The sequence below is a fragment of the Coenobita brevimanus genome, chromosome 11 (assembly GCF_032717465.1).
Source record: "Coenobita brevimanus isolate Jiangsu-jjx chromosome 11, ASM3271746v2, whole genome shotgun sequence".
Classification (NCBI taxonomy): domain Eukaryota; kingdom Metazoa; phylum Arthropoda; class Malacostraca; order Decapoda; family Coenobitidae; genus Coenobita; species Coenobita brevimanus.
Window position 1 is genome coordinate 12,077,543 of NC_136964.1, and position 7,028 is coordinate 12,084,570.

General features: G+C 46.0%; 1 non-coding gene across 1 annotated transcript; it reads right to left on the reverse strand.

Annotated features, from left to right (window-relative positions):
- Nucleotides 1-435: 435 nt before the first annotated feature.
- On the reverse strand, nucleotides 436-510 carry TRNAT-CGU (transfer RNA threonine (anticodon CGU)). The gene has a single exon. It is a non-coding gene; the product is annotated as a tRNA-Thr (tRNA).
- Nucleotides 511-7,028: the final 6,518 nt, after the last annotated feature.

The window sequence follows — 7,028 nt, forward strand, 5'->3', positions numbered from 1 at the left end:
TTCCCCTGTCTAGTCTTTCTCGTAACAACATATTTAAATTACGGCGGGAAACGATAGTAAATATGTTTAAGAATATGGCCCCTGGTATGTCGACGGGGTAGTCAGGACAAGATGAAAGGGAGAGGACTATCCATCTATCTATCTGTCTATCTATCTATCTACCTCCCTCAAATGTCTCCACACTCTCCCTCCATCTCATCCTCTCTCTCTTCCTTTCCACCTCACTCCAGTACACTCTTCCAGTCAGCCTGTCATTCTTCATCCTCTCCACATGACTATAACCTGAGAGGAGTTGAGGGAAAATAACCAAGGAAATATCAAGAAGAGAGGTGGGACAGAACGCAGTAAGGAGAAAATGGAGTTCCCCCGAGCTAAGCCCTGTATTGGACTATATAGCCCCGCTAGGGTTACAGGAGCGAGCTACCACTCCCGGCACGGCAGCCCGGGCGAGGCTCGAACTCGCAATCCCCCGATTACGAGTCCGGCGCGCTACCACTGTGCTACCGTGCCCCCCAACGCAGTAAGGAGAGAAAATTAGGAGATAAAGAGGGCCCTTTTAGTCTCTTACCACAACAGGGATACTGGGGAAGTATTCTTTCACCCCAGAGAGAGAGAGAGAGAGAGAGAGAGAGAGAGAGAGAAGCAGGAAGATGACCAGACGAGTCAGAAATGGTAATAAGCAACTTGTCACACGGATACTGAGAAAAAGGCGCTTTGAAGGCTGGAGTAGAGAACACTTAGAAAACAGTGGTTCATCGTGACACACACACACACACACACACATGCACACTTGCTCAGCGCACTTCTCTGCGACATCGCGCCCCCTTATGCCCCTCTGCCTTTTGCCTCACATATTTGGCGCTCAGGCTTTTCTTTAATTAGGGAACCCCCACAAGATGCTGGGCTCCAACAACTCTTAATCCGGTTAATATCTGTAACTCCCTTCAGCTCTGTTGTGCGTTGTCACATTGGAGAGTTGACAGTAGCCAAAGAGACGGTCCTAACTCAGCTCGACTTTCAGGAAACTAATATCCACGTTACAGCGACTATATTAATGATTTTAACCCCATCTATAAAACCACCAATAGAGGAAAAAATAGGTTTTAATATGAATTTTACTCGTTATGGAGAAAATATACTGCAGGAAGGTGACCATAGAAGGAAACAAAATATTAATTCGTTCAAATTCGAACCAGACTGAATAACATACAGAATGCAGAAAAGCTTTTAATATAATTTGAAAGCAAAGTATTATAGAGGAAAATGCAATTGATAGGGATATAAAGATGTAGATAATATTAACATTTTCAAATTCGAACCAACTGGCCACCGTCCCAGACAGCGTGGAGCCTCTCACATGTTGCTGCGCAGTGTGTTGTTATTTTTTTCTATAATTTCCTTCCCAGGACGCCTATTGAAGGACACCGTACTGAAACCTCATTTCTGTATATACAGGTATTGTACTGGAGTGTAACCTGGTTATTGTGGTATTAATAACTTAGTTAAAACATGCGATTTTTCGATGGTTTTTGAGGGGGTAAGTAATGGCGAGTCCCGAGATTAGGATTATTTTTTGAGTTTCGGTGCTATAGAGGGATCCCTTCAGATTGTGTAGCAGGTAAAATCTAGTGGTGTCACTGCCTGATTTGCAAACGTGCCCCATCTCCCTTCCTGTCCACGGAAAGGAGGATGATAGCCTTCAGAAAGACAAGTCCAGCAACACCATATTGCATCATATCCAGTGTAGGAAGCATGCTGGAGCCTGCGTTTATTTCTGACCTACTTGCCTTACCACATCACCTATTGGAAGACGACGATGAAGTCTCTCCGTCTACAGGTACAGTCGTGGAGTATAGTCTGTTTATTGTGGTATTAATAATTTAGTTAACATTGTGGAACTGAACATCGTTTTTGAGAGGAAGAAAATGGCGCCGTGATGTAAGATTTAATCCACAGAATTTCCCCTATTGATAATATTCTCCGGATGCTCATTGGAGAACGCAGTGTAGGAAATATCTCCGTATGCAGGTTATATCGTGGAGTATAGTGTGGTTTTTGTGGCATTAATATCTTAGTTAATATGGTGAAATTTAATACGGTATGAGAGCGTTAGGAAATTGCGTGTTGAGAGAGGTTTGAGAGATTCTAGAGAGGAACAGAGTGCTGGGCGAGGAACAGAATGAATTTAGGATGAACAGAAGAGGGAAAGGTACTATATTTGATGTGTGAGAGAGAGGATCGAGAAAATGGCTACGTACTGAAGGAAGGCGAAGGATCCCAGAAAGAAGGGGGAGTGAGTGGGAAGCTCATCCACGTAAGAGTTTGCATGAGTGTGTGGTGTGGAAACAGAATGGGTGGAGCGTAAGAGGTGTGAGGCATGGTTGTATATAATCACCGTCGTTTGGTGTGTATACAGAAGAGCTGGCATTGAGAATAAGGAGGTTAGTGTTAGGGATACAGGCATAGCATGAGGTCCTGAGCATTTTGTTGTATGCAGATGATGTAGTGATCTTGAGGGAGAGTAATCAGACCTTGCAAATAACGCTAGATGTAGTGACAGTATGGTAATGACCAGAACGTGAATTTGGTTGTGAAAAGTGCCAGGTGCTGGGTAGTGGAAATATTAAGAGAATATATAAATTGAAGTGCCTTGGAATGATCGTTGATGAGAAAGGATGTTAGAGGACAAAGAAAAAAAAAAGATTGTAGAGCAAAGCATTGGATGGGGAGACTGGGAAGTGTGCCTAAGCTGGTGTATGAGTTGGTGCGAGGTGTATGGAAGGGTGTAGCAGTGCTTGGCCTTTCGTATGGCGTGGAAACACTGGCATGGACAATGAATGACCTGGTGATGCTGAAGGTGGTACAAAGTAAGGTAGGAGGGATACCTGTGGGTGGCAACAGGCCGGTGGCTGTGGAGGCAGTCAGACGAGAGGCAGGGCAGCTCCAGTGATGAGACGAAATTGTCAGTATAAAGATTTTTGTTGACCAGACGATTTTTTGTTCATCGGGTGAATTGGGGCCAGACGATTTGTGTTCATCAGAAGATTTTTTTTTTAAATCAGATTTTTGTTCAGATGCTTTTCACATCGCTGTGTGCAGTTTTCATCTTCAGACACTTTCTCCGGAGTCCCTGTATCCGCCACCTCTAGTGGCCTACACTGTGCGTGGTGGTTGCTGAACCCTAGCATTGCTGCCTGCAGCTGTATTTATTAGTATTGTTGTTCATAAGTCCTAGTGAGTGATGAACAGGGTGGCTGTAGGAGTGGCAGAGGATGTGAGAATCAAATAATTGCAGTGAAACAGATAGAGGAGAAGGCTTGTGAGAAGGATAAGGCGTTTATGGCATTTATGGATCTGGAAAAAGTATACGACAAAGTAGACAGAGAAGGATTGTGGAAGGTTTTACCCATGTACGGTGTAGATGGTAAGCTGCTAGGTGCCGTCAAGAGTTTTTATGGTGGTAGTGAGGCATGTGTAAGGGTAAATGGGCATGTAAGTGAATGGTTCACGATCAGTGCCGGCGTGCGACAAGAGCTGTGATTTCGCGAGTGTTAAAAGTCAACCGAACTTGACTTCTGTTGACTTATTTCCGTCATAATGTTGACTTGGGCGCCATTTTTTTGTCCAAGCGAGGGACAAGAACTTGCTAGACTAGTGCAGAGTTTTGTTGATGTCTGTGAGCGTCGTGCCTTGAGAGTAAATGTAGAAAAGAGGAAAGTAATGGTTATTGAGAGAGAAGGTGACTCCCAGTGTGATGTTACAGTGACTGGAGAGAGACGGGAATTAGTGAGAGAGTTCAGATACCTGGGTACAGTGATAGGAAAGGTAGGAAAATATGCAAAAGAAGTTGAAAGTAGAGTGACACAAGGAAGGAAAGTTGCTGGTGCAATGAAGGTCTTGTTAAGAAACAGAGGTTTGAGTATTGCAGCTGCACGAGGCTTAGGCCTACATGAAGGAGTGTTAGTGCCACCTTTAACATATGGATATGAGACTATGGTGTGGCATGAAAATGAAAAGTTAAGAGTGACAGCAGTGGAGATGAGCTGTTGAGGAATGTAATTGTGTTTATGCGCTTACACCCTGCCTAGGTAAACTCTTTCGCGCTTGTCTATCAACTTGTACCTTTCCCTCTCTCTGGAAGTTTGCCCTCATTCAGCCAGTCCCAATGAAAGGTGACCATTCCCAGCCCTCTAACTGTCGTCCAATTGCTTTAACATCCTGTGTCTCAAAAGTTTTCGAGTCTGTTCTTAAGAGAAAAATTTTAAAGCATCTTTCCTTTCACAGCCTTTCTGATCGTCAGTATGGGTTCCGTCATGGACGCTCCACTGGCGATCTTCTCACCTACATTTCAGACTCCTGGTCATCCTCCTTTCGGGACTTTGGCGAAAGCTTTGCCATTGCACTTGACGTCTCAAAGGCTTTCGATCGAGTCTGGCATAAATCTTTAAGTTCCAACTTCCCTCTTACAGTTTCTATCATTCTATCTGTGCCCCTATTTATAGCTTCCTTTCTGGTCGTTCTGTAGCTGCATTCATAGACAGCCATCGTTCTTCTCCTAGATCTGTCAACAGTGGTGTTCCTCAGGGCTCTGTCCTATCACCAACTCTCTTCGTTTTTGTTATGCTGGGTGTTTTTTGTCCGACCTCTCGTCCTAAAAACGCCCGCGACTGAGCGGGGTCCTCTTTCCGGACCGGAAGTAAAGCACCCACAAAGGAACAGGGCATAAAAACGGCAGTATACCTTAGCACATCTCTTGTCTTAGTTCTAACTCCATACAGTACAGAACAAAGAGAGACTGGATACAGAATGGACAGGGTGACAGAGTTACTATTACAGGTATAAAGTGTACACAGCACAGTAAGGTTGTTGAGGGCAAATACAATTATTTCAACACACATGGATATTACAAGTCACTAGGGCACAGTACAGTTATTGGAGTTAAGGCACAATTGTCATTTAATGTACCCGACCGGATATACTATATGTGGATGGGGTGGAGGGTCAGATCGGTTGATATTACTATACACATTACAAGGCGCGGGCCGCGGCACACATGAATGTCACTTAGCCGCGGCGACACTATTTTACTGGTTCTGTCTTTACTGGCTGGTCACAGTCTGTCTCGGGGCGCCACTGGTATAGACACAGTACTGTAGTATATCCAGACACCTTGGTATTCGTGTTCACTGACCCTTCTCTGCCCTGGTGTTTATATTCACTCTGTAATGCAAGTGTTAGCCGTTTCTCCCAGTTCTTCATTTATGCAACAGGTCAGCTCTGGAACTGTCTCCCTCTGTCTGTATTTGCGACTTCTTGTGATCTCCAGTCTTTCGAACGCAGTGTGTCCAGGCATCTCGAAATGAACGGATCTTGAATTTGGCTGTCTGTTGTATTGTTTTTGTCTTTTTCGTGGAAGGAACGGTTTGCGGGCAATTCTTTCTTCCTTGCATATAAAGAAAAATGTGGATCAGAGAGAGTGGATAGGGCACGAAAATATGATTAGTGAAAGATGCGGAATGAATCGAAGAGAGTGTACTGAGATGGTATGGTCATGTGGAGAGAATGGATGACAACAGAGTGGTGAAAAAGGTATATCTAAGCGAATTTGAAGGATGGAAGAGGCGAGGTAGGCCAGGGAGAAGGTGGAAGGATATGGTGGATGAGTGTGTGTGGGAGAGAGCTTTGGAAGTCGCTGAGGCTAGGGGGCTGACAAAAGATGGGCTGGGTGGATGAATGTTGTGAGAAGTGCATGATCAGGGATTTGGCACCCCTTTTAACGTGACAGCGTCCGGATTGACTCTATTGGATACCTTTATGTGAAGCTACAGAAAGTGGTGAATGTTTTTGGCGTATCCGATTGAGCCAGGATTCCGGGGGCTTGAATGGTGAGTGAATGGTGAGTGTGGCCCATCGGATTGGTCAGACTTGCGCTGTCTGGACATTGCTATTCTTCACCCTGCCCTAGGGTGGGAAAGGAGGTCCGGATGATGATGATGTAGTTATTATTATTATTATTATTATTATTATTATTATTATTATCATCATCATCATTATTATTAATATTATTATTATTTACAGACATGTCAGTGAATGAGTTAGTCGACATGAGAACATCAGAGGGGCCATCCAGACTGAGCATGCATCGAGTCCACCACCATACCCCACCCCACTCCACCCTCATCCCTGCCCCACCTTACCCTGTACCCTCCTCGTCCCTGTCCTCCTGCCCTGCATCTACCCAGCTTTACTCCATCTTTCCCCCAGCCCGTCCAGACTCCCCTGCCATCCTCCCTACTGGTAACCCATCCCTCTCTCCCAGTATCTACTCCACCCCACCTCAAAATCTGCTCCCCGCTCCCTCACAGTCTCTCACATCTCTTCCATCCTGCCCCCTTTCAGGTTCCCCTCCACCTTGCCCTGCCCCGCCACAGGTCAGCCCCACTCCTGCCCAAGACTTCAACATATCCTCACCATCCTTAATCTGCTCCACTTCTGTCTCGGCCACGGCCTGCCCCAGCGTGCCCCTGCTCGCCTTTTCCCAGCCATATCCCAACTCTGGCCAGCATAGCCCTGTGGTTCCCTACATGTGTCCCGCGGATCAGCCCTGCACCGCCCCGCCTGGATTCTGTGATGCAACATATCCCTGTGTGGTATACACTGTTTGCCCTGTTTTGCCCCAGTTTGCCCCGGGGGAGGGAAGCGGGGCAGGACAGGCGGAGGAAGGACATTTGAAGAATGAAGAAGTGGAGTATGGCTGGGAAGGGATGGACCGTCGTGTCTATGTATCACCAGTCATCCTCCCGACACATCACCCTCTGACCCACCCACACTCGGACACTGCCCAGGTGGAAGAAGGCGCTGAGGAGGAACAAGAGCAGGAGGAAAGGAAAGAGAAAGAGGAGAAGAAGGAGGAAGAGCAAGGCGATGTAGTGTCCATTAACCCTCAGCTGTTTCCATCACATGATCATTTTGGGGTCTTTGGTTTGGACGGTTGCTGGTACCCCATAGGTCAGTACGCCTTACCTCAG